Source organism: Ornithorhynchus anatinus, chromosome 5 (genome assembly GCF_004115215.2).
Source record: "Ornithorhynchus anatinus isolate Pmale09 chromosome 5, mOrnAna1.pri.v4, whole genome shotgun sequence".
NCBI classification, from domain to species: domain Eukaryota; kingdom Metazoa; phylum Chordata; class Mammalia; order Monotremata; family Ornithorhynchidae; genus Ornithorhynchus; species Ornithorhynchus anatinus.
In genome coordinates, this window is record NC_041732.1 from 91,362,830 (window position 1) to 91,388,974 (window position 26,145).

A 26,145-nucleotide genomic window follows, 5' to 3' on the forward strand; every position below is an offset into this window, starting at 1 on the left:
AAGTGGCAGAGCCGGAATTAGAACCCATGACTCCCAAGCCCGGACTCCTTCCACTAAGCCATGCTGCTTCTCCATCATCTGTGTATGCCTTTAAGGGTCTTGCTACTCTCCACTTGGCAATCTTCATTCCTGTAAGCATCTTGAGAGCAGGGATCACGCCTACCAGCTCTAAGCTATTGTACTTTCCCAAGCACTTTGTACAGTGCTCAGGCACGTGGTAAATGCTCAATAAATACCACTGAAGGAGTGATTGACCGAAAACCTTCTAGCGACTTTTCTCCTGCCCCCGATCCCTTGTTTTTCCTGCTCCTCCATCTTGGGACTCCCTCCCCACCAATTCAGATTAACTCTAGCCCTTCCCCATATTCAAAGCCCTCCTCAAATACCACCTCCTCCAACAGGTCTTTCCCGATTAATCCCTAGCACCCCACGTAATTTTAACACACCAGTCGTCTCTAGCATTTAGATGCTTGTCTATACCCCCCCTCAGCATTTATGTATATACGTTTATTCAGTTGTGAAGTCACTTGTTCATTTTCATTACTCTGTTTGCAATTATTTTTATGTTGAGAAGCAGTGTGGCCTAGTCGATAGAGCATGGGCCTGGGAGCCAAAAGGACCTGGGTTCTAATCGCAGCTCCACCCCTTGTCTGCTGTGTGACCTTGGGCAAGTCATTTAGACTTAGAGAAGCAGCGTGGCTCATTGGAAAGAGTACGGGCTTGGGAGTTAGAGGTTGTGGGTTCTAATCCCGGCTCTGCCACTTATCAGCTGTGTGACTTGGAGCAAATCACTTAACCTCTCTGTGTCTCAGTTACCCATCTGGAAAATGGGGATTAAGACTGTGAGCCCCAAGTGGGACAACCTGATTACTTGTATCTACCCAGCACTTAGAACAGTGCTGGGCACATAGTAAGCACTTAACTAAAACAAATACCAAAATTATTTAACTTCTCTGTGAAACAGTTTCCTCATCTATAAAATGGGGATTAAGACTGTGAGCCCTCTGTGAGACAGAGACTGGGCCCAACTCGATTAACCCAGTGCTTAGTACAGTGCCTGGCGCATAGTAAGAGCATAAAAAAAATCACAGTAATAATAACAACAACGATGTCTGTCCCCTCCATTCAAGTGTAAGCTCCATGAGAGCTGGAAATATGGCACTTCTTTATTTTTACTTCACAACAGCTTAGTATGGTGCACTGTACCCAGCGGGTGTGCTCCTTAAATGCTATTACGACCGCTTTTACCTCATGTCCGGAGAATTACAGCAACTTCATTACTGCTAACAACTGAGTGTCAGGGCAGAAAGGAAATTTAGGTTCTTATTGAAGGCACTGGATGGAGTGAGGGATAAATACACGACAGCAAAAGAGATGCCAAATTGGGTGAGACCAGTAGTCCATCCAACTCGGGATTCCATCCAACTCAGGATTCTACCTCCGATATTCAGAATTGGCCTCAATAAACTCTTGAAGGAGAGGGCAATGGCTACCCTCCTTGATATGCATTCTCATAACTAAGGATGAAACCTATAGCATCCTTAATTTTTGTCTCTGATAGCTGATAATGGATGAATCATCAGCCATAAATATGAACTCCACTTAAGCCTCTTAAAGTTTCTTGCTTTCTCTTTAATAGCCTATTAAACACCCAGTATTGTCTGTGAGTTTATCCAAATCCCACCTGAACCAATATTTTCTGTCTGCATAACTTTCAAAGGGAACAATCCCATAACTCTCCTGCACCCCTCAGGTAACCCAAAGTCCCAGAAAATGGTCTGAAATGGATATAATTCTTATTTACCCTTCAGCTGGCTTTTATTGTTTCCATTATCTCAAATGGGTGCCAGATGGGTGAGAGTGTTTGGCGATCCATTCTCCGGAGGCACAGTTGGTTCTTCTAGAAATTGCATTTCTATGGCAAGAAGAGCACTTCTGAAAAATTGGGAATATTCTTCTCACAGCGAGCAACTCTCTGGACACAATCGGTCAATCAATAGTATCTATTGAGTGATTACTCTGTGCTGAGCATTGTACTGAGCCCTCGGGAGAGTACAATAGTGACTTGTAGACCTGATCCCTGTCCTCAAGGGGCTTGTAGTCCAATGGGAGAGACCTACTAAAATAAACTGCAGGTATGGGAAGCAACACAATGCAACACAACACAATGCAACACAACGCAATGCAGTATTCGAAGAAATAATTTTGCACAACCACGTGGCTTCTGTCAAGGTGTGAGCACTACCACACAGGCATGCTGAAACACAGTGTTCTTCAGGAAAACAACCCCTGTGTTGTAAGCAAACCAACTGACTCCACTCCCTTTCCCTCAGCCGAGGAAGTGTCTTTCCCAATCATTTACAGGGATGAGAATATTTCTTCTGTTACCTACAGAGAGGAAAGGTGGAGAAACCCAAAAGGGTCCTAGAAAAATGCCAACCTGAAAAGCGCTGCTGTCTGGGTGGGGTTTAGTGCTAGAATCGAAGTTTATTCAACCGAGGCCAGGAGGCTGGTGGAAGTTGAAAGCAAATTCTTTCATCTTTCCCGCCACCCGGCTCCCCACCTCCCAGCTACAACTCCTGTTGTCTTCCCACTCCATCAGGACTCGAGATTTGCAGTCCCATAGGATCTCAAAGCTGGAAGGAGGCCTGAAACAAAACTCATCAATTTCCAACTGCGCCTCGGCCTTACGCCCGCTTGGTTGGAAAGGAAACCTGAAAAATCTGCAGGCAAATTTCAACGGCCACAGGTCAGAAATGAGGCCACTGGGCAGGAACTAGTTGTAATTTTGTTATCACTCCTCCGTTTGCCTCTTTGTCTCAATGGGCTAGGGACCCCAGATGATGACCCTCAAGATCGCTCTTCTACTGGGAAGAAGCGAAGCTGAATCAATGCAGCTTCTGAGAACTGGGACCAGGACCACAGGTTAACCCAATATAGTTAGTTGGGAAATTTCAGGAACTGGAGATCAGAAACATACTTGCATACTAAGAGATGTCCAGGCAGCACTGAAAACGGAACACAGTATCAAAAGGACCCAGAGAGTGGAAAATGAGCGGTCTGATCAAAGGGAAAAAACCGCCCCAGCAGGCTTCCAAATCAATCAATCAATCAGCGGCATTTATTGAGCTCATACTCCGTGCAGAACACCGTACGAAGCATTTGGAAGAGTACAGTGTAATAGAGTTGGTAGACACGTTCCCTGCCCACAAGGATGGGAGCCAAATTAAACATCCTTACCTCCCAAATACTCTCCAATCCATTTAGTGGTGCTGTTTTGGTGTTTTTGACGACGACGATGGCATACGTTAAGCAATTATTATGTGTTCTAAGCGCTGTGGTAGGTACAGGCTAATCAAGTTGGACACAGTTCTTGTCCCACAAGGGGCTCACAGTCTTAATCCACATTTTAAAGATGAGGGAACTGAGGCAAAGAGAAATGAAATGACTTGCCCAAGGTCACACAGCAGACAAGTGGCAGAGACAGGATTAGAACGCAGGTCCTTCTGACTCCCAGGCCCATGCTGGCCATTAAGCCATGTTTTTCATCCTCACTAGTGGAAAAGCCACTTTGGTAGGCAATGTGGCCTTGCACATGCCTTACAAAGCACAGAAGGGAACACCTTAGGCCACAGGGATATAAATCTCAACCAAAAATCTCCAGCCCTAACTGACCTGACGCAGATGAATCTATCCCATGCATGCAAGGCCATGCCCTCCCACAGTCTGGCCCAGGCATAACAGGGCTGGGCTAGGCCTGATCAAAGCTCTAAGTTGCCATTAGTCAGTGATTTGCCCTGGTAGAGGGACTCCAGGGACACCCTGAAAGAGTTCAATCGCAACCCATGAATGGGTCCTTTACTCTTCAGAAGAGTGGGTGACTCGCACTGACTTTCTACAAGATCAACCCCCATTAAAGGAATCAGTCGATCAGTGGTATCTGTTCAACACTTACTTGGTGCAGAGCACTGTACCAACTGCTTGGAAGAGTACAATTCAATAAAAAGATTGATTCTGAAGCATGAGTGGCCAAGAAGCTTGGCACTTACTAGTGGTGGGCATTTACTGAGCCTATTTGGTGTGAGGCACTGTACTAGATACTTAGGAAGTACAGAATAACAAATTCCCTGCCCACGACAAGCTTACGGTCTGATGGGGGAGAGAAACATAAAAATATTTGCGACCAGTGTGTCCAAAATAAGTATTGAGTAAACAATTACACATGAACAGTGTCAGCGCTTAGAATAGTGTTTGGCACATAGTAAGTGCTTAACAAATACTATCATTATTATTATGAATGCCAGGGCCAGTGGCATAATAATTGAGGAATTTGATAAGCACTTGCTATGTGCCAAGAACTGCAATAAGTGCTGGGGCAGATACAAGATCAACAGGTCCCCATGGGGTTCACAGTCTGAATATGAGGGAGAGCAGGTTTTCAACCTCCATTTTGCAAATGATGGAAGTGAGGCCCTGAGAAATTAAGTGACTTGCCCAAGGTCACATAGGAAGAAAGTGGCAGAGCCATGATTGGAACCGAGGTCCTTAGACTCCCAGACCTGGGCTCTATCCACTTGGTCTCGTTGCTTCTCTCAGCAGAGAACATCTAAGTTCATAAACAAGTTCATAAGTGCTTGAGATGGCTATAGAGTGATATGGCTCAGGGTGTGGGAAAATTTATTAGAGAAGGCTTGTTGGAGGAGAGGAGGAATTTTAGGAGGGTTTTCAGTGTGGGGAGTCCTATAGATAAGGGGATCAGGAAAGACCACTGACCCAGATGACAGGGAGGCGGGGGAATCTCTAAATCATGACCAAAATGGATAGGGTGAACTCACCCACGTGATACACCTATCGGAGGCCTGGATAAATGAAGGGAAGACTTGATCGAGCAGGCCGAAGCAGGAAAGGGCACAGATCACCTCCCTGGATCTCTGCCACCCTGCCAAACCCTTCTCGCTGTTGTGGGAGAAGTGAGACTTTTGTTCATGTTGGTTCTCAGCGTGTCAAATCAGGCTGCAAGTGTGACCGAGACCAGTTCTGCTCTCCATTCAAAGGAACAAGGGAGGACACTGCCCAAGAATTCAGGAAACTAGGAAAATGCATTTGTCTCATCTTGGTGGCTTCTGCCAAGGCCAACAAAAATATATCTATGAAGACTTCTGCGCCCCCTAAGGGGGTGGATGGCTGTTTCCAGCTGTTTTAAAGTGTACATGAATTCTACGGATCTGTCCAAACCGAAGTGCGCAACAATTCTGAAAAATCACCGAGTTCTCCTAGAGCCACAAGGGAGCTCATCTGGCCCAACCCCCTGCCTTCACGCCAAACTGCATTTCAACAATTCCAGAATGATGTCTAGCCCGGGACTAGTGGAAATATAATGAGAGTACATTTGCTTTGTACGTTAAACATAAAGAAGTCTGCGTTTACTAGTCCATCATCTTCTTTGAATAAAATGTGATTAAAACCATACCTTAATCCTCACTTGTATTAATGCTGAAATTGTATCACAATGAAGGCACGCACATGTTGAACAGCAAGGTCAGAACCATCAGCGTTCTTGGGAATCCCATTCTGAACTGATCTTGTGAAGAGAGTAAAATCTCTGTATTTCATTTCAGTGCTGTTTTTTTCCATATAGAAGGAAATGGAATAGATCTACGCCACTGAAAGTCTCTGATGGAAGTCAATAATAGATGTCTCAGAATTCATACAAGTCCACCTTTCCTTGTTGCACATACAGAAACAGGCAGGGAAGTCAACCTTTGAATTTTTTCCGATCTTTATTTCAAAATTAAATTTTCAACTCACCGACAGCAAAAGAGATGATAACATCCATTGTGGCATTGCTTCTAATCCGCGGCCTGCAATTTTATATGAACTCATATGCTAATTTTTCATACCGCTCTAAAAGGGGCATGTAATTAGTCCTCAAAAAAGAGTTAAGTAAAGGCAAAAATAGAGTTGGAGAACTCTACTTTCCACTCTCAAATAGCCTCGAAAGGACAACATGTCTACTTGGCCTGTGGAAGTGAATTTGCATGGAACTGGAAATTGCTTCTTAGAATAAATAAAAGCCCGACCATCTGCACCCTCCTCCTCCTCCATTCCCATCCCCACAGGATGAACCAGACCCCCAGTCTACCCAACCAAAGAGGACAGCTAATGTTATTAATGAGACACCGAATCTTACCTACTTCCTCAATGCTGCAAAAAGATTCTCCCTCTGAAGAGAAATGCTCCAGATTCTCCTTTTGGTCTTTCGGAAGATCAAAAACCTAAATAAAATAACTGCTTTGAAGCAACTCTCTTCCCTCCCTCTCTGCTCTGCTAAAAATGAAAATCACTCAACTCCAACCAGTCACTGGTTGGGTGGCCCGTGACTCTGGCTTGGGCTCCCTTTCAATTCCCCAACCCTCCACCCTGACTGTGGATACCTCCACTTTCTGCTCAACCCCAGACAGCAGGGAGAGTGAGCGGCAGACTCCAGGAACTGATCGATGTTTTTCACAGAAATGCAAAGACAGAGAGTTTGGCTTATACTGACTCCATTTTTCCTGGAACCTTATCTGAACAGAGTAAACACACATGCAGTCGTGTAACCTTTACACAATTCAGCAGCACTCAAACACACAACCACAACTCTAAAGCCAAGCATGAATTCGAGCGGTGAGATTCTTCTGCCAGGTGCCGCAGCAGGTGTTGTGGGCTGTGTTTGCAGCCTCAAGTCCACCCTGGAGTGACCGCTTCAGGCTCCTAAGCTCCTAAGCCTAGGGTCCTCAGGGCCCTAGCAGGGGCTCCCTTGAGTCAAACAGGAGTGTGAATTTGACGTGGCAGGAAGAGGGCAGCTTCCCCAGACGAGGCAGAAGGTAGAACTCTAGGAATCTAAAGAATGGCTACACCACAACCGTTGCTGAAGACGTCGTAAAACATTAACGGAGAAGCTGAAAGAAAGCTGTCAGATGTGATAAATTTGGCTTATCTGCCAAGATAGGAAGGTTAAGAAAAAAAAGGAAAGGTCCAATGGATCCTGAGAGAGGAAGAGGTGGAGGGAGGATGCCAATCTCATCTCCTCTAATTAACGTTTTTTTTGCCACCCTCCAAAAGAAAAATATAAACTTCCACAATTCAATCTTTAACTGTTTCAGCCCTTGTCTCCATTTAAACCACACACTAGTTTAGAAGTGTGCCGGAGACACCAAGGGCTTGGGAAATACCAGGCAAACACAGAAACCCGCTGTGAATATTCCCGACAGCCCTTCCGCTGCCCACTTCCACTGACCTCCTGTTCCATTCCATCTCATCCACTCACCAACTCAGACACATGCATGATCTCATCATCTTTAGTCACTGTACAGTCTCTCCCCTCTCCAATTTCGAAATACCTCTATCTAACCACAACCTCCTCACCTGCCTTCTCTCCCACACATCGCCTCCCCGCAGATCTGTCCTGTTCCCCTACAGAAACCTCCAATCTTTTGATCCCATTCAATATTCATCATGCTCCATTTGGTTTCCAAAAGCTAATTACATTCTCTTGTCACATACAAATTGATACCCTCTCCACTAAATTCAACTCCCTCTCCCCGCTATCTCTCCACCAATCTCATACCACTCACTATCCTACAACCCTGGATCAGCTCCACAGAATGCTTCCTCTGCTCCTGACCATGATCTGCAGAATCCTGCTGGCAGAAATCTAGACATCAGCCTGACCGCGTCATTGCAAATTCATCTTCATCCGCTTTAACTCTGCCCTCTCCTTCACCTAGCAACATTATTTCTCCATCCTTATTGACGGTCATGAACACGGTCTACGCCGATTGTTCAAACTCTTAACTCCTTCCTCAAATCTTCTGTCTCCCTGTCCTCCCTCTAAACAGTTAGTGGGCAGCAGTGTGGACTAGAGGAAAAAACACAGGGCTGGAAGTCGGAGGACCTGGGTTCTAATTCCGCTTCTAACTCTTATTTGCTGGGTGACCTTGGGCAAATCACAATTTCTCTGTGCCTCAGTTCCTCAACTGAAGAATGGATTCAGTACCTATTCTCCCTCCTTTATAGACTGCGAGCCCCTTGAGGCACATGGACTCTGTCTGACCTGGCTAACTTGTATGAACCCCAGTGCTTAGAAAAGTGCTTTTTTTATGGAAATTATTAAGTGCTTACTATGTGCCAGGCTAAACAAGTTAATCAGGTTGGATACAGTCCCTTTCCCACATAGGGCTCTCAGTCTCAATCTCTATTTTACAGATGAGGTAACTGAGGCACAGGGAAGTTAAATGACTTGTCCTAGGTCACACAGCAGACAAGCGGTGGAGTTGGGATTAGAGAATGTAAGCCCGTCAGTGGGCAGGGATTGTCTCTATCTGTTGCCTAATTGTACATTGCAAGTGCTTAGTACAGTGCTCTGCACATAGTAAGCGCTCAATAAATACTATTGAATGAATGAATGAATCCAGGTCCTTCTGACTCCCAGACCCATGGTCTTATCTACTAAAAAAAATGATCTGGCTATGTACTTTATGAATAAAATTGAAACTATCATAATGTGATCTCTCTGAAATCTCCCATGCTCCTCTCCAGGCCCTCCTTCCTTCTGCCCTCTCTGATTTTCTCATCTTTCCCAGCAGTATCTCATGAGGAGATCTCCTTCCTCCTCTCAAAATCGACCTCCTCCACCTGTGCCTTCTCCTCCCTTAACACGTTATCAAAATACTTGTCACTTCCCTTCTTCCCTCCATGACCCTAGACCAGTCTGTTCAGGGCAAAAATGCTCCTAGAAAGCCACTTTTTACAACGCAAGATTTAGTTTTGCCCCAGATCTTCCTGTGCCAATCTCGTTCTGAGCATGCAGGAACCACTATGTGGGGGGTACAGCCTCGTGGGAAATCAAAACTCTTGGATCCAGACCTTTAGTTGTCACACCTCGGAGCCCATCCCAGGAACACAGATCACAGCAACGCCTCCACCTTGTGTCTGTCACCCAGGTGGACTTCAGGGTAGTCTCCAGAGTCCCAGCAGGTTGGGAGAGTGGCCAGAAAATGGAGCAGGACCACACTTGCACCACCAATTGTTAGCTGTCAACCAGAGTCTCCAGACTCCAGACTGGCCAGTATGAGGACAGAGTCCCAAGCTAAACCTTCTTCTGTTTTAATAAACACAGCTTAGTATTTTCCAGGACACAGTCCCTGTCCCACATTGGGCCCACATTCTAAACAGGAGGGAATAGAATTTAATTCCTATTTTACAGATGAGGTAACTGAGGCACAGGGAAGTAAAATGACTTGCCCAAGGGCACACAGCAGACATGTGGCAGAGCCGGGATTAGAACCCAGGTCCTCTGACTCCTAGGCCCATGCTCTTTCCACTAAGTCATGCTGCTTCTCAGCTCATGGCAATTACCAATCCCTCCAATAATTAAATTGGTTCCCATTAAGGCCCTTTAGAAATAGGCAGATTGCACAACTGGCATCATCATGATAATAATAATGATGGCATTTTTTAAGTGCTTACTATGTGCGAAGCACTGTTCTCAGCCCTGGGAGGGATACAAGGTGATCAGGTTGCCCCATCTGGGGCTCACAGTCTTAATCCCCATTTTACAGATGAGGTAACTGAGGCACAGAGACGGACAGGTACCAGCCCCAGACAAGAGCGTTTGATTGTAAACTCCCTAAGGGCAGAGATCAGATCTTTAATCTTTATCAATCTCTTCCAAGTGCTTAGCATAGTAGCTGCTCTACAAATATGTCTAATGGATTGAGAGTTAGAAGTCAACTCTTCCTTAACCAGCCCTGCCCCATGCCAAGACTCCAGTCTTTGTTCCCTGGAGCTGTAATTCTCATGCTCCCTCAGGATAAGAACTAGTAATCAGTAGAGTCAAACCCGCATTCTCCATACCAAAAGAGCTTTTAGTAAAATAATCCACTGTTAAATCACTGCTCAAACCCATCATGACAAATGTTCGCCTCCCTTTCCCCCCAGTCACAACCCCAAGTGGCAAGATAATGAGACAGTGCTCTTCACATGAGTGGGCCAAGCCATGTTTTCTTGTTTTGTTCTTTAGTTCATATTTTCACTAGTAACTATAAAGTTTCCTTATTTATTTTAAATAAGAACTGAGATTGGGTAACAAGGAAAATCTCTCAGGACCAGTTAATTCTTCCTGTGCTCAATCTAAAATAATTTCATCTTTACCCCTATAGAATTCCAGCTAGTGTGACTGATTCTAGACAAAAATTGGGCTTGATCAACAGCAATGAATGTGGCATTTGTTAAGTGCTCACTATATGCCAAGCATCAAGCGCTATGGTTAAGATCATCGGGTCAGACACAGTCCGTATCCCACATAGGCTCCCGGTCTAAGTAGGAGGGAAAACAGATATTGAATCTCCATTTTCCAGATGAAGAAACTAAGGGACATGGAAGTGATTTGTCCAGGGTCACTGAGCAGGCAAGTGGCAGAGGTGAGATTAAAAAGCAGGCTCTCTAACTCCTAGGCTTGTGCTCTTTTCACTAGCCACGCTACTTCCCTGGGCAATTAAAGTAATAATAATGTTGGTGTTTGTTAAGCGCTTACTATGTGCAGAGCACTGTTCTGAGCGCTGGGGGAGATACAGGGTGATCAGGTTGTCCCACGTGGGGCTCACAGTTTTTTAATCCCCATTTTACAGATGAGGTAACTGAGGCACAGAGAAGTTAAGTGACCTGCCCACAGTTACACAGCAGCCAAGTGGCAGAGCCGGGATTAGAACCCATGACCTCTGACTCCCAAGCCCGGGCTCTTTCCACTGAGCCACGCTGCTTCTCTGACTGTGCCTTGAAGAGCACATGCAAAAGACAACCTGCAGCTGGTTTTAACCTCCTTTCAAGCACCAGCCCCAAACTAATGAATCACAGTAAGCCTAAAAGACAAGTATCCGACCACACTGTGGTACTGTAGCCTGGACTGCCGGACATATACATATGTTACGGCTCAGTGGAAAGAGCCCGGGCTTGGGAGCCAGAGGTCATGGGTTCAAATCCCGGCTCCGCCGCCTGTCAGCTGTGTGACTGTGGGCAAGTCACTTCACTTCTCTGTGTCTCAGTTCCCTCATCTGTAAAATGGGGATTAGGACTGTGAGCCTCACGTAGGAGAATCTGATTACCCTGTATCTACCCCAGCGCTTAGAACAGTGCTCTGCACATAGTAAGCACTTAACAAATACCAACATTATTATTATTATTATTACATAGAGTAGTTTTGCCTTGGAAATACGCAGAGGGCAAAAAGTCTAGACAGACAGTGCTGTTATCTACATATAAAGGATCTACACATTATATTTTAAAAAATGCACTATGGCAATATTTTGTTTGTTATTAATAGTCATAAGGAGCCTGACGTATCAGATAGGCATGGTTTCACCCAAAGCTAATAGAATTAAAATCCTTATTTATCGGCAGTCTTCCCTACTTGACCTTCTTCAACTCTTTGATCTCCAGTGGCTTTTCCCCCACTGCTTTCAAAAATGCTCAGGCTCCCCTATCTAAAAAAACCCTCCCTTGACCCCAAGTCTCCCTCCAATTATCCCCCCTCCCTCCTACCATTCCTCTTCAAACTCCTTGAGCGAATCATCTACACCCGCTGTCTCAAGATCCTCTCATCCAGTTCCCTCCTTGACCGCTCCAATCTGGCTTCTATCCCCTTCACTCCACAGACAGCACCCTCTCAGAGGTCACAGATGATCGCCTTCTTGACAAATCCAAAGGCCTCTACACCATCCTAATGGACTCTCAAAATCCACTACTCCAATTTTCTCCTTGATCCTCTCCATTCTGGCTTCCGTCCCCTTCGCTCCACAGAAACCACCCTCTCGAAGTCACAAATGATCTCCTTCTCGACAAATCCAACGGCCTCTATACCATCCTAACCTTCCTCGGCCTCTCGGCTTCCTCTGACACTGTCGACCACCCCCTTCTCTCTGCACAAAGTAAGTGCTCAATAAATACTATTGAATGAATGAAACATTATCCAATCTTGGTTTCCTTGACACTGTTCTCTCCCGATTCTCCTCCTATCTCTCTGGCCATTCATTCTCAGGCTCTTGTGCGGATTATTCCTCTGCCTCCTACCCCTTAATTGTCGGAGTCCCTCAGTGCTCAGTTCTGGGTCTCCTTCTATTGTCCATAAACACCCACTCACTTGGAGAATTCATTAGCTCCCGCAGATTATCCAGTCTCGGTTTCCCTGACACTGTTCTCTCCTGATTCTCCTCCTATCTCTCTGGCCATTCATTCTCAGGCTCTTTTGCGGATTATTCCTCTGCCTCCTACCCTCTAATTGTTGGAGTCCCTCAGTGCTCAGTTCTGGGTCTCCTTCTATTTCCATAAACACCCACTCACTTGGAGAATTCATTAGTTCCCGCAGTTTAACTACCACCTTTATGGGGATGATTTCCAAATCTACATCTCAAGCCCTGATCTCTTTCACTCTCTGAAGTCTTGCATTTCCTCCTGCCTTCAAGACATCTCTACCTGGATGTCCACTGTCATTTCAAACTTAACACTTCCCAAATAGAACTCCTCATATTCCCACTCAACCCCATCCTCCCCCCTGACTTTCCCATCAATTTAGACACCACCACCCTCCTTCCTGTCTCACCAGCCCTTGGCATTATCCTCAACTCATCTCTCTCATTCAACCCATAGAGCACGGGCCTAGGAGTTGGAAGATAATGGGTACTAATCCCGGTTCCACCACGCATCTACTGTGTGTCCTCGGGCAAGTCACTTCACTTCTCTGTGCCTCAGCTACCTCATCTGTAAATTGGGGATTGAGAATATGAACCCCATGTGGGACAGGAAACGTGTACAACCGGATTTGCTTGCCTCCATCCCAGTGCTTAGTACGGTGCTTGGCACATAGTAAGCGCTTAACAAATACCACACTCATCATCGCGTGGCTCAGCGGAAAGAGCACGGGCTTTGGAGTCAGGGCTCATGAGTTCGAATCCCAGCTCTGCCACTTGTCGGCTGTGTGACTGTGGGCAAGTCACTTAACTTCTCTGTGCCTCAGTTCCCTCATCTGTAAAATGGGGGTTAAGACTGTGAGCCCCATGTGGGACAACCTGATTCCCCTACGTCTACCCCAGCGCTTAGAACAGTGCTCGGCACATAGTAAGCGCTTAACAAATACCGACATTATTATTATTATTATCACTAAATTTTGTCGGTTCAAAATCCTGTCGGTTCAACCATTACAAAACTGCTAAAATCCACTCTTTCCTCTCCCTCCGAACTGCAATCTTGTTAACCCAAGCACTTGTCCTATTCTGCCTTTATTACTATACCAGGCTCCTTGCTGACTCCCCTTCCCCCTGTCTCTCCCCACTCCAGTCCATACTTCATTCTGCTGCCTGAATCATTTTTCTACAGAAACATTCAGTCCATGTTTCCCCCACTCCTCAAGAGTGATTGCCCATCCATCTCGGCATCAAACAGAAATTCCTGGCCATCAGCTTTAAAGCTCTCAATCACTTTGCCCCCTCCTACCTCACCTCTCTGCTCTCCTACTACAACCCAGCCCTCACGCTTCACTCCTCTGGTGCCAATCTACTCACTCTACCTCGGATCTCATAGAGAAGCAGGTGGCTCAGTACATAGAACAAGGGCATTGGAGTCAGAAGGACCTAGGTTCATTAATATATCCATTCATTCAATCGCATTTATTAAACACTTACTGTGTGCAGAGCACTGACCAAGCGCTTAGGAAAGTACAATACAATAATAAACGCTGACATTCCCCACCCGCAACGAGCTTACAGTCTAGAGGCAGGGAGACAGGCAACAATACAAATAAAGTTACAGAAATGTACCTAAGTGCTGTGGGGCTGGGTCGGGGGAAGAATTATAAACCCAGCTCCTCCTCAGGTTTGCTGTGTGACCTTGGGCCAGTCACTTAACTTCTCTGGGCCTCAGCTATCTCATCTGTAAAATGGGGATTAAGAGTATAAGCCCCATGTGGGACTGGAACTGTGTCCCACCTGATTCATTTATATCTACCTCAGAGTTTAGAACAGTGCTTGGCACATAGTAAGCACTTAAGTATCATAATTATTATTACTCATCTATCCCGTTGTTGATCTCTTGCCCCTGTCCTGCCTCTGGTCTGGAATGTCCTCCCTCTTCATATCTGATAGACAATTACTCTCCCTACCTTCAAAGCCTTATTGAAGACATATCTTCAAGAGAACTTCTCTGACTAAGCCCTCAATTCCTCTTTTCCCATCCCTTTCTGTGTCACCCTGATTTGCTCCCTTTACTCACCCCTCCCTCAGTACTTACGTAAATATCGGCAATTTATTTATTTCTTTTAATGTCTGTCTCTCCCTGTAGACTGTAAATTCTTTATGGGCGGGGAACGTGCCTTCCAACTCTGTTATATTGTTATGTTGTACTCTCCCAAGTATTAGTCCAGTGCTCTGCACACAGTAAGCCCTCAATAAATACAATTGATTGATTGATTGGGTGCTAAATCCAACTGATGATTTGGTTCACTCATGGGTTTTGAAGGAGTATCATTCCTTTTGGATTGATGACTGTAAACAACAAAAAGACATACCGCATAGAGGTGTCTGTCATAGACTGAAGAAGTAGAAGGATAAAACCTACCTTGCAGACTCTCTCCTACATACACCTGATACCCTCCTCAGGATATCGGATCCCACAGCAATTAATTTTTCCTCCTCCTCGGAGGCAGAACTCTTGTTGGTTACTGAAACAAATAGTGTCACCCAAGCCATTGAAAGCAAAAGTATCTTCTTCTTAATTCAAAATATAAATGCTTAAATTTTCAAAATTCCTAGAAAATATTGTATTAGCATAAGACTTAGAAAAAAAGCTTGGCCTAGAGGGAATAAAAAGGACTTGGAAGACTGAGGACCTGCATTCTAGTGCCTGGCACATAGTAAGCACTTAACAAATTAAAAAAAAACTTCTTCTGCAGTAGAATACTAGACATTTCATTAATCTATTCAGGACAGCAGCCATTACCCTGAAGCTTACTGGATTTGTTTCTGACTAGATTAAAGAACCTAAGTTGTCCTTTTAAATACAAGCCTCAAGAAAGAGCTCAAGGGGTAAAGACACTCCCAGTTTTTATCATCCTTCCACCCACCCCTTCTCTTTGTAAATTGTGTCTGTATCTCCAATTAGACTGTAAGCTTCTGGAGGGCACGGATTGTTTGTCTTGTTTCTGTTGTGCTCCCCCAAGCAACCAAACCAATGCTTTTCATTCAGCCTGCCCGTCGCTTTTCATTCAGCCTGCCCACCAAAAATATTATTTGTGATGTCGATGTAGCCAGACAAAAAGTTAGAAGATAAGCCCTATTAGGCCTTTAAATTCACAACAAAAACCCACCCAAAACCATCTTAGGGAGAGGAGAAAGGAGTCCAGTTCAATCACCTGCCACACAGGGCAAGAATATACCATGGGGGGAATATGATCCTGCAGCCAGTTTAGCAGGGATAGCCCAGATTTAGGAATTTAAAAATCTGAATTTCTGCTCTTCAATCTCTCCCCTCAGTCTCTGTCGCCTCCCTCCACCCCGTCATTGGCAGCGGCAGTGGGAGGCCCACCTCTGTATAACCACTCATAGTTCCTGGCATCCTTTTGCTCCCTTCTCCTCCCATTACCTTCCAGAGGGTCTCAAATCGGGGAAGGGAGATGGCAGCAAGCCTTCTAATACCATCACTCCCAACAGGACCATTGGCAGCCTTGGAGAGCAGCCAGTGTGCAGAGACTTCAGAAGGAGGAGGAAGACAGACACAATTGGCCCACCTCTGGGGCACTGTTAGCACCCAGGCTCCAGGGTAGAGGAAAGGGGAAACTGCCAGGTAAGAGGACATGTACAATAACTGGGCCGGTCATGAAACAGAGCCAAATCTTTCCCAGTTGGAGCAAAAGTGTGTCTGGCCTGACACAGAATCCAGAATGGAAATGAAGGTGACAGTTTTCTTTGGGGACGTTCACCAAGTTCACCGGTTCTGCCGGGCCGCCCTGAATCTGAGCCCATCGCCGGCAGCTGCTAACAAGGACGATGCTTTTCCTGGTGCTCATTATTCCTTCTTGTGCCTCTTCAGGAAACTATGCACGATGGAACCACTGGTTCTGGATTCTTGATCTCAACGCAGAACCGATTCTGGGAATCCCTGACGGGGAATGGCACCTCTGCCTTCCACGCTTCACAGAGGAAAGAGATCTTGTTCCAAATCTTTTACATTAAATTTTAATATCCCCTGTTTGGAGGCATTGCCATTTCAATTTCAGCCCCGTGGCAGCTATCGACTGTAACGGGCAAGACCAGAAAGCACGAGGGGGAGGGGCGATAGGTAGGAGAAGGCCGAGAGAAATTCTCAAAATGTGGCAAAAAGCAAGATTTGACATGTGAGGAGAAAAGGCGAAGGAATATTGAGGAGAGAGAATTCAAAAGCCCCATACAACACTGACTTTTCAAAGTCTCTGCACAAGTTAGTAGTAGGGCGAAAAACATTATTCACAAACCCAAATCAAGGAATAACTTCCCAGAAAGAAGTGAGACAGTGCTAACAATGACAAAGAAATTTTGATGATATAAATCTTCCCCTTCATGTGAAGTCTCATAACTTTAGGGAGAGGAAATAAAAGTTGTCTTCAAGAACCAGTCAGGCCTGTTGTGCTAGATAAGAAGCAAGTAGCTAAATTGGTTGAGTTCACAATGGTAGAAAATGAACTGGACACTTTCTGACTTTATAAGCACCCAGTACAAGTAGTCGCTTGGAAGAAGAACAGTCAAAGGGAAATGAGATGCAAAGAACTGTCCTTTCCACCCAAACTCATTTTGGTTCACTGAATTTACTCAATTCTCTCCTTAGTAGACCTGGCCCAGTACATTGGCAAATCCATTCATCAGAAGCCACTGTCCCTATCATACAATTTCCACCCAAGGTACCGCAGATACCACGGACGAAAGAACAACCACTGTACCAGAAAGAGAAACTGTAATGGGAATGGCCCATCTCCTCATTCTAACCCCTTTAGTGTACCAATTAACCAATCAATCAATGGGATTTATTGACTTCTTACTATGTGCAAAGCACTTTACTAAGCAATTGGGCTTGTCAGCACCACAACTAATCTTTCACAACTCTAAGGGCTGATTTGAATGACTGAAGTGCCTTGCAATCTCACCTGTGTATTTTCTCCCAGGGCTTAGTAAGGTGCTGGGCACTCGGTTTAAGTACTTAATAAATGCTAATATCAATGCTACTAATGGTTCATCTCAGAACATCTAGTTGTCATGGATGTCTAGCCCAATCAATCAGTGGTGTTCACTGAGCACTTACTCTGTGCAGAACACTACTAAGTGCTTGTAAGGGCACAAGAAAGTAAGGAATTAGTTGGGAGAGAATACAGCTATGATCCCTGACCTCAAGGATCTTCCAATCAAGTCGGGGAGACAGATGTGAAAATAAATTATGGGTAGGGTGAACCACAGAGTTTAAAAGTTTGTGCTGATGGAGTAGACGTACTTTATTAATGGCGCTCCTGTCAACAGCCATTTGACCTAATCTCAGGGAGAGGAAGAGGCAAGGTATTGTTTTCCTGAGTTCTTGAATTTCTTCACTCATGTAGACATGGATCTGGCTTCACAGGGCTCACAGGTATCTGTGTTTCTCTAGGAGGGCAGGCATACCCTGGAGCTCTAGGAACGCTGGATAATAGTAATAATAATAATAATATTGTTGTTATTGTGATGATTGTACTTGCTAAGTGCTTACCATGTGCCAGGTACTGTTCTAAGTGCTGGAGTAGATACAAGTCAATCAGGTTGGTTATAGTTCCTGTCCCACATGAGGCTCATACTCTTAATCCCCATTTTTACAGATTAGGTAACTGAGGCCCAAGAAGTAGAATGACTTGCCCAAGGTCACACAGCAGACATGTAGCGGAGTCAAAATTAGAACCCAGGTGCTTCTGACTCCCAGGCCTGTGGTCTATCCACTAAGCCACGCTACTTCTCTGATGATGATAATAATAATAATAATGGTATTTGTAAGTGCTTACTATGTGCCAAGCACTGTATTAAGCACCGGAGTAGATAAAAGACAATCAGGTCCCACAAGGGGCTCACAGTCTAAATAGGAGAGAGAACAGGCACAGAAGAGTTAAGTGACTTGACCAAGGTCACACAGGAGGTAAGTGGCATAGCCAGGATTAGAACCCAAGTCCCTTGACTCCCGGGCCTGTGCTCTTTCCTCTACTCCATGCGAAACTGGGAACCCTCCCTTCTCTCATCTCAATGAGGAAGCAGAACCTACTTGGTCATGTTCTATCCCAGGGGCCTATTCTCTAGAAGGCGCTTAAACTCAAAGACCCTGCTGTTTGTCATTAGATTAAGAGTAGTCACGTCAGTACTATTGACTCCCAGATAAGAGGGTCTTCAAAGTTGAGATGTCTCCAAGGGAGGAAGAATTAACCTCAAGAGAGTTAAGTTCTACTAGGGCAATCCAGCGAAAAACAGGGCTTAAGGGAACCCACAGAAGGGTAAGATGAATCAGCCAATCAATCGGTCATATTTATTGAGCATTTACTGTGTGCAGAGCACTGTCCTACGCCTTTGGGAGAATACAGTATATTAAAATACATATAGTCCCTGCTCACCATGAGCTCACAGTCTAGAGGACGGAGGAGGGTTGGGAGTGGAGAGCAAGAGGAGGGAATTTTCATGCCAGGAAATGAGATGATGCCTGACTATTCATCTACTACACATAGCACATGAGGAGGTGGAGTGGGTCTGGACATTTTTTTTATGGGATTTGTTAAGCGTTTGCTATAGGCCACGCAGTGTACTAAGTCCTGGGATAGAAACGAGCTATTCGGGTTGGACACGGTCACTGTCTCACATGGGGCTCACAGTCCTAATCCCCATTTTGCAGATGAGGTAACCGAGGCACAGAGAAGTTAAGTGACTTGCCCAAGATCACATAGCAGGCAATCAATCATAATTATTTAGCACTTTCTGTGTGCAGAGCACTGTAGTAAGGACTGGGGACAGTACGATATAACAAAAGAACAATCACATTCCCTGCCCACAGCAAGGCAAGTGGTGGAATCAAGATTAGAACCCAGGTCCTCCGACTCCCAGGCCTGTGCTCTTTCCACCGGGCCACAGTGCTTCCCTTGAGCCAAAACCTCCTTCCACCTAGTCAGGGGAGACTTCTTGAAGGAGATGGGCTTTGAACTGGATTTTGAAGGATTCCCACAGCCCTCTGTGATAGTACGATTCATCAACAGTCTCCCTTCCCCTTCCATCTTAGAGAAGCAGCGTGACTCAGTGGCAAAAGCACGGGTTTGGGAGTCAGAGGTCATGGGTGCTAATCCCGGCTCCGCCACTTGTCAGCTGTGTGACTTTGGGCAAATCACTTCACATCTCTGGGCCTCAGTTACCTCATCTGCAAAATGGGGATGAAGACTGTGAGCCCCATGAGGGACAACCTGATCACCTTGTATCCCCCCAGTTCTTAGAACAGTGCTTTGTACACAGTAAGCGCTTAACAAATACCAACATCATTATTATTATTATTATTATTCCATCTCCATCTCAGAGTAACCCAGGCCTGATGACAGGGGTCAGGTCTCCAGTTAACCCCCCACTAACTGAAATGCTTTGGGGTCTGCAACCAGCTAGGGTCCACATCTAAGAATCAGGGGGAGCGTAAGGCTGTGTTTGCCAAAAGCCTCGAGGACTTCTGGGAGTTAGCATCCCAGGCAGGGGTCAAGCCTGTGTAGGGAGGCTCCTCAGGCTCCAAGCCTGAGCAGAGGGAGCAGGAAGATGGAACCCACATGGCTGCTTCTGGGAGGGAGAGGGTAAGAGGGATCCCTGCACCATGGAGAACAGGTCCCTAGGCACTCAACAGCCCCGGTGGCCACAACGTGGTTTGCGGGAACACTGTCCTACACGTCCTCACCCAGTGTCCCTTCTCCCTTGATGCTTCACAAGGACGATGGCTAAAGTGTCCCTGAGCCTCAGGACACCCATCTCACCCTGCCAGGAACAGCCCCCACAGCTGCTGCCCCGGCAGCTGCCTCAGCCCCCTCACATCCACCACTTGGGGGCCCAGGAAGCCCAAGCAGATGTGACAGATCATGTCCAAACAGCTTGCTTTCTCCAGGACTCAGAGCAGATGGTCACTCCTGACAGCTCCACAATCCCACCAGGAGAAACCAGGGAACGCCAGCAAGAGGCTCTCTTCCTCTTCCTGGCACCGCCAAAGGACAAATGGGCCAAGTGGAATTTATGGAAAGGGATGGAACCAGACCTGAGCTGATTCCAGGAGATCAGGCACTGCCCCGACCAGCCTGACTCCAAATGCAACCTCAGAGAGCCAGAGACTCTGGACCAGACAGAATCTGGATTTATACAAACCAGGATACTCCTTCTCAGACCCTTCTGCCATCATCATCATCACCATCATCACCCCCATCAGTTTGCATTGAATTGAGCATCTCCTGTGTGCAGAGCACCATACTAGGCACTTGGGAGTATCTGACAGACATAGAAACTTAGTCGCTGCTCTCAAGGATCTTATAATCTAATGACAGGCAGCTCCACACAGTGTGCACTAGAGGGAAAAGACTGACCCAACTGGTATTAAAAGTTAATTCAAAAGGAATAAATAAATGAGTAAAGACATAGACAGAAGTGTTAATGGAGACTGATGCAATCGTATGGCCAAGAAGGTGCAGATTCATCAGACAATGTCTTCTGGAGGAGGGAGATTTGGGGAATTGCTCTGAAAGAGGGGCGAGGTGTAGCTCAAAGGATCTGAGTGGGGAGGACACCCTCTAGTCACCTCCTCTCTCCCCGGCCCTCTTCCCTCATTTCAGGCTTAGTACCCAGTTCCCAGACCATGCATGCCTGAATAGGAAGCTACCTGAGAGGGAAGGGCAAATGCACTGTACTTTCTAAGTACAGCGCTCTGCACATAGTAAGCACTCAATAAATACGATTGAATTAATTTGAGCACATATACACACAAATGCACATAGGCATTTTCTAATTGCTCTGCACCCAAGACTGAGTCTGTGGCCCAGGGATTTCTCCTCTAAGGTGACAAGATAAGTTGGGGGAAGGTGGCTTTAGCGGGGCTCTGGAAGTGCCAGTGAAAGAGCCGGTTTTCTACCCAATGCCGTCTGGATACAGAGGAGGGGTGAGGGTCTGATGCGACCACCGCTGATTTGGATGTCCCAGAGCAAGTTTTCCAACTGGCTTAATGGTGGTTGCTCCCAGGGCCAGAATATTCCAGGAGCAGCTTTGAAGATCGGGGACCGGCCTGTGGCTGGGCCCCTTAACAACTCCATAACCGAGATCCTTTCCAACTAGCTGGAACTTAATCCGAAACACCCTCCGCCCCCCTCCCCCCTCCCCAGCACCCTCACCATTACTCTTCTCCCCAAGCTCTCAGAGAGGGAGGGGATTTCTCTTTCTCTTTCCCAGGCTTTCAGCTCCAGGCTCTCCGACTTTTATCTCTCAAGGGCATTTTCTGGATCGAGGCAGGCCCCCATGGACCCACACTGTGGGATCGGGTCTCAGGTTCAGTTGGGGTGTGTTTTCTGAGAGAAGAGAGGGATCTAGGGATGAGGGTGGGCGGGAAAAACCGAGGAATATAGAGAACGGAGAAGATGTCCCCTCTGCCGACTCTCCATTCGGAAAGGCCCCATGCCTGCATTTCAGCTGCTATTTTCAGGTTGTTGAGTTCAAGGTGAAAGGTCAATATGCTCTAGTGGTCTGAGTCGCAGCATGGGGTGGGAAGAGCTCAGCTCTGCTGCCTGCTCAATCCTGACTCTATTAGCCTGACCGGGCTGCTTCACCTCCCACCGACTCCCATTCCGAAGGCTAGGCCGGGGCCCAGGCGATGGGAAATATTCTCTGGGCTCTGAGAGAAAAGGTGAGGCAAGGTTTCAGAGTATTGTTCCGATTTTCCAGACAGATTCTTGGCTGTGGTGGGAGCGAAGGGGAACGGGACCAAAACTGGTCAAAGCAGCAGCAGTTTGGGGTGGCTGCTGCCCCCTTAGAGACCCCACCCGGACTGCCCGACGCCTGCAGGCCACACACCTACTGTACCTCGTCCTTCGGTAACACACTCTACCGCGTCACCCTAAATTCCCCAGATGCCCTCTAGAATGTTCCTTCTTTCCATTCCCCCTGACACAAAGACAGATTGAATGTCCCCCCTGCCTGGGGAACCCTCTACTTAACCCACTTTCACCTTGGGGGCCACTGGGTGAAACTCCTCACTCATTGGAATCTGGTACCGCTAGAAAAATGTTGCTGCTTCTTGATCCCTCCACCCTCCTCTCCGGGAGTGCCTTGGGCCAGGAGGCGGAGAGAGGACCGGGCAGGTACAGTCCACTTACAAAACCCCACCGGTACGTTTCCCTCGGCCTCTAAATCAGCAGGGTCTCGGGGAAACGCCCAGCCTGGCACTCCAACCTGCTCCTCCAAGACCACCCCTGACAAGTCAGGGAAGCAACATGGCCCAGTAGATAGAGCACAGGTCTGGGAGTCAGAAGGACTTGGGTTCTAATCCTGGCTCCTCCACTTGCTGTTGTGTGACCTTTGGCAAATCACTTAACTTCTCTATGCCTCGGTCCCCTCATCTGTAAAATGGGGATGAAGACTGTGAGCCCCTTGTGGGACAGGGACTATGTGCAACCTGATTAGCTGTATCTGCCCCAGCATTTAGAACCGTGTTGGACATACAGTAATCGCTTAACAAATACTATTATGATGACTATTCTGTCATTCTAAAGAGGAACCCAAAAACTTTCCCCCTGCCTGGAACCTGTCTTCTTTTTGCAGACCAGGATCGGTGACTCAGGCCCACAGGGACAGCGGGGAACGGGGGCAACCCCTGCCCCAAATGATTATAGGTAACAGGAACCAGGCCCCCGTCCACCCTGTAAATCACGCACCCCCACCAGGGAGCCCACAGAAGACCCACCCCGCTCCTCCGTCAAACCCCACCAACGACGACACAATCCAATCAGCCTCACGTGGAATGAACCGTCAAACCTGAGGAGGAAACCCAACGCAGCACCAGGGAGTCGGTCAGCGACCGGACCCGGTGCCTGCCTATCGGACCCCATCTTCGCTGGTGCCAATGCCGAACCCGGCCGCAGACCGGTCCCCTCCCTGCCGGGCAAAGACGCACCGTCGGGGATGTCAACACTACCTAAGCAACTGGCCGCCGGAGAAGCCGGTGCAGGGTCAGAACGGTAGGGTTGCGTTGGTTGGGCGGCTTGTTCCCCGCAAGCCTGGAGCCATCGCCGCTGCTGAGAAGAAGGTGTCCGTGCTGGTGCGGGGAAGAGACAGTCCAGTCTTCCCATCCGCCCAGCTACGGAGAAATCCGCCGCAGGGACCGTCCCTGCACCTGGGCGTTTCTGACCACGTGGAAGTCGATTGTCTGCGTCGGGCCTCCTTCATCGGTACCAGAAAATTTCTTAACCCCGGACGACGAGTATTTCCCCCGAACAAAACCAGAAACGGATCGACTCGACTCCTCGGAGGATCCCCGAACCCCCCGCTCTTCAGCCACCTCTTCCCCGGAAGCATCGGCCCCTCCCGCCGGAGGGGATGATGGCACAGTGTTCTCTGAAACGGAATGCGATTTAAACCCCGGCCTAGCCAGCTGCGACTTCACTCTGCAGGATCCTCCGCTTCAAACTCACCATCGGGCGGCAGACACCGGGGCCGGCGAACTCTTGCTTTGGAGGTGATTAATCTCACGGTGGCATTTTAGAGGTCGCCACAAAAATCGCATTTCCGAACGGGATAAACCCAGCGCTCACCCGGAGCTCTGCGTCGGAACGAGAAAACAGACAGAGCCCGAGACAGCAGTGAATTACAAGCGGCATGCTAATTACCAGTCTATAGCCAGAAATAGCTGAAGACTGCAGGAATTTTTTTGGTTGTTGTTAAAATAACTAGAGCCTTTATTCTAGGGTTGGGCTAAAGCATCTAATCTATTCCAGTGTTTAAGCCTCCAAACATAAGCACATTTAGAAGGGTTCGTTGGTGGCGGGAGGGGAAGAGGCCTCAGTTGGGGTGAAGAGACGAGGAAAGACACCCTAGAATAAGAGGCTGATCCTCCATGGCAGGCAACAGGCCGGCCTCCAGGACCCGCCCGATAAGGCAAGGAGGAAACACTGGTCACCCCCAAGTGCCGGTTGTTTCCTGGGAAATTGTAAAATTTACAAAAATTTTGAAAAGCAAAAGCCTTCACTGACATTCCACTCAAACTCAGTATCTATTGAATGGTCCTGGCAGTGTACTGAGCCTCAAGGGGCTCATAGCACTCGGTTTAGACCGAAGCCTTAAAGAGATGTCTTCCGGAGGTCACCCCTTTTTAAAATGAGGCTAACCGTGCCTGGTTTTAAGTTGAAGGAATCTCGCCAAGAACTTAATTACCTCAAAAAGGACATTTTTCCCTGGGAACATTTCCGGATGGACCGCTGCTTTAAAAGCAGCGCCCCCGCCCTCCAGCTGCTCCCTGGCCTACAGGGGAAAAGAGAAGGGGCGAATGCGATCTGAGGAATTGGTTGAACGAGAAGAGGAGAAGATGATTCAACGATGATGCTCTCCAGGAAGGGGGCACAGGGTGGGAGAGGATTAATCAAGCAGTCGTATTTATTGAACACTTACTGTGTGAAGAGCACTGTATAAAACACTTGGGAGAGCACAAGACAACAACGTAACCGACACATTCCCTGCCCAGCGTGAGCTTACAGTCTAGACGGGGAGAGAGACGTTATAAATAAATTAATTATGGATACGCACCTAAGTGTTGAGGGGCTGGGCGATGCGGAAGAGAGTGGAATTAAGTGGGGTTGGGCGGCAACTGCCCACCTGTCCACAGGGAGAGCCAGAGGAGGATGGGATTTGGAGGGCCGGGACAAATTACGGAGAAAGCTTCCCTCAGCCAGTGCCCGTTCCCTTCTGCAGATGCTCCGATGTGTTAATCGGGCAAAGGTGGGGCTTGGTTTGGGTCTTCAGCACTTGGACCATGTCTCTTTGGCACAAACACACACACACAGACACACATACTAATGGAGGTGCTCACACAGCATCACCGTTCAGTCCGAAAGGTCCAGGTCAGCCGCATCCCTCCCCAAAAAAGCATAAACTAAACACCTGAGGTTAAGGAAGGTGCTAACGCGATTCTTGTCTCTTCAAGGCAGAGAGGTACCAGACTTGTTTGCACCCTTAGTGAGTATTTCCCAGCCCCCTGTCCCTTACCCTCTCACCTGGGACATTTCCTCCACTGACTCCCGATCAAATGTGAAGCCCCAGAGGCCGCGGAGGGAGCAGATGAGTGTGTGGGGGCGGGTAAGGAGGGGGGCTGGGGACTGTGAAAGAGATCCAGGTGGCCATCCCTCGCCACCCTCGCCACCCTCTCTGGGGCTTCCCCGTGCTGCCAGACAGTCCGTTCCCAACCTGGGGAACCTCATTTCCTCGCAGAGACTGTTGACGCATTTACCAGAGCGTATTTCATCACTCCTGCTTCCCCGGGCACGGATATGTGCTCCAGTCCCCCGCCACGACCATCTGCTCTGGATAAAATTAATGAGCAAACAGAGCTCTCTGACTCGAGGGGTCTCTGCCTCCGGTCGCAGAGTCAGGCCGAGGGTGGGGGCGGGCAACGGGGGAAAGGGCTTGGCGGGGGTTAATCCTCTGACCAAAGCCGCCCTCTACCCCCGGCCCGGGCAGGATCCCCCCATCCAGTCTGACCCACAGCGAACCATCTGTCGAACCTGCCGGGGCAGCTCCATAGAGGCTGGGGCCGGACGAATCCAAGCCAAAGAATTCCTTAGGAGTCAACGAGGCCGGACGGCCGCTCGGCGGGAGTCTGGTGGAGCCGAGGTTCCGGCCGCAGATGGGCCGTGACCAGTCGCTCCCGGTTTCAAGAACATTTTCTGGAGAGATGGCGCTTTTCCCGCCCCCAACCTGAATGCCTGGACAGGGAAACGAGGTCCTCCGGTGAGGGCATCTTGGTCGGGTTATGGTGGTGCCCTCCGACGCCAGCTGCTAGCAAGAGAAAAGGCCCAGCCTTGGCTGGGGCTTGGGGAGT

General features: G+C 47.7%; 1 protein-coding gene across 6 annotated transcripts in view; it reads right to left on the reverse strand.

Moving 5' to 3' along the window:
- The window catches only part of LDLRAD4 (low density lipoprotein receptor class A domain containing 4), a 365,789-nt gene that overhangs the window by 256,763 nt on the left and 82,881 nt on the right, over nucleotides 1-26,145 (reverse strand). Inside the window, exon 3 of one of the 6 annotated variants that reach the window (XM_039912130.1) lies at nucleotides 23,251-23,874. The exons of 4 other annotated variants lie outside the window; for them this stretch is intronic. The gene's annotated coding sequence lies outside the window, so the exon portion shown is untranslated. Of the gene's footprint in view, nucleotides 1-6,190; nucleotides 6,411-23,250; nucleotides 23,875-26,145 lie in introns of those variants that run through there. One more of the 6 variants, XM_029065137.2, reaches the window with a different exon arrangement.